Source organism: Myotis lucifugus, unplaced genomic scaffold (assembly GCF_000147115.1).
Source record: "Myotis lucifugus unplaced genomic scaffold, Myoluc2.0 scaffold_91, whole genome shotgun sequence".
Taxonomy (NCBI): Eukaryota; Metazoa; Chordata; class Mammalia; order Chiroptera; family Vespertilionidae; genus Myotis; species Myotis lucifugus.
The window spans coordinates 2,054,345-2,056,127 of NW_005871139.1; the positions used below are offsets into that span (position 1 = coordinate 2,054,345).

The 1,783-nt window shown below is 54.7% G+C and overlaps 1 protein-coding gene across 2 annotated transcripts in view; it reads right to left on the reverse strand.

The window, feature by feature from the left end:
• The window catches only part of VDR (vitamin D receptor), a 50,512-nt gene that overhangs the window by 29,193 nt on the left and 19,536 nt on the right, over positions 1-1,783 (reverse strand). The window lies entirely within an intron of this gene.

The following is a 1,783-nucleotide window of genomic DNA, read 5'->3' on the forward strand; positions in this document are numbered from 1 at the left end:
TGGCTTTAGACATCAACAGAATCTGTCCAGAAGGAGAAGGGGCCAGGTGAGCAGGGGGGAGCCCTAAGGTCTGGCTTTGGTTTTCTGAAAGGCAAGGAAACAAAGGTTCTGAAAGAACAGAAAACTGTCAGAGGTCCTCGGCTAGGAAGCCAACACCCACCTGGTCTCCACTGTAAACGTGTATCTGTGTGTGCAGACTCATTTTCCTGGTTCCGCTCCCTCTCTCACTGCAACCATCCCACAGGGGAGGCTGCACCAAGGCCACCTTCCGAGAGGCCTCCCACACCCATGTCTTAGAGGCTCTTCTCCCCCCCTCTACCCTCCCACCCCAGCCCCAGCCCCAGCAAGGGGAGGCCCCACTTTCCCCCCAGGACAGGTGGCGGGATTTAGCCGGGAAAGAGGATGGCAGAATCATTTTCTCCCTGAGCAGCATCCTCCGAGGCGCTAAGCCTTAGAACTGAAGGCCCAGACCTGATCTTCTCCTTTTCCCAGAGATGAGCTGGTGACATCATCTTCCCCAGAAGTCACACACTCATGTTTCTTGGTGACAAATGACTCACTGTTCACATTCACTAGAACATACAGGGATTCAGGAAAAACACAATCAGTTGACATGGACACATGGGGGCCAAGCCAACCTGACCCTAGAGATAGGGGAGAAGAGACCAGAGGACCAGCTCTGCTGGCAGTCACAGTCCCTCAGGCCCGCAGGGGCCCAGTGCACCCCCTTGTTTCGTGGAAGGGACCGCTGATGTAAAGAAACTTATCAGTGAGGCGATTCAGCAGGAAGTGAAGGCTCCCAAGTTGGAATCCTTAGGGATGTGGCGCTCAGCGTTTAGCTTCCTGGATTGAAGGTGCTCTTTCATCCCCAGAAACTCAATGTGCCCCATGAAGCTGAGCCCACAGGCGAGGGGCTCCGAGCAGCTGGCCCTTGAGCACAGATCAAGGTGAAGGACAACCCAGCGGTCCAGGAAGTAGCTGTTGTTGGTTTTGGCATTGGCCCCTGTCCCTCCTGTCACAACCCTCATTACCTGAGGCCAACCACCAGACCAGGCTCTACAGGGAGGCGGAGTAGCCTAGGGCCTAGGCTATTGGGGGTGGTCGAGCCCTGAGCCCAGGCCACCCAAGGCTGTGCCCTGCCCCTGCGGTGACTACCCAGGGAAACACCGTATAGCAGGCGTTTGCCCACCTTTATGGAAATAGGAAGCCTTTCCCCATGAGCCCCCATTCCTCCCAGCAGCTTTCCAGGGGGACAGGAGAGTGTGGAAGTACTCTGGACACTGTGAGGGCTGCCCCGGAATGACATGCTATCATCACCACAGGACATCTCTCTCACTCTGGAACGTGAGCTTGGTCCCCCCGCCCCTTACTCCTTCCCACGTTGCAGTTCTCGAGGCTCCACCTGTTACCACAAATGCTCAAGCCCCCAGAATGCCCATAATTCTCTAAACCTACTCAAAGACCAGAAGTTTTTAATTCAGAGCAAACTCTCATTCCCCTCCGCCTGTCCCCTCCTTTTTTTTTACAATTGAGCATTCCCACCCCTGACCCCGCCCCCCCCCCCCCCCCCTAAGATTTGGGATCAAAACGGACTTGAACCAAGCTCCCGTCCCAAATAAATGTTCACATTTGTTAACTGTGATGTCACTTGGGCCCTTTGCGCGTCACCGGGAACAGGAGATAATCTCCAATCTGGTAACTGCCCCTAGAGCCCGGGAAGGATTATTTATAGGTCTGGAAGCAAATGCGAAGTAGGGGCATTTTCCTTTTCCTTACGTACATA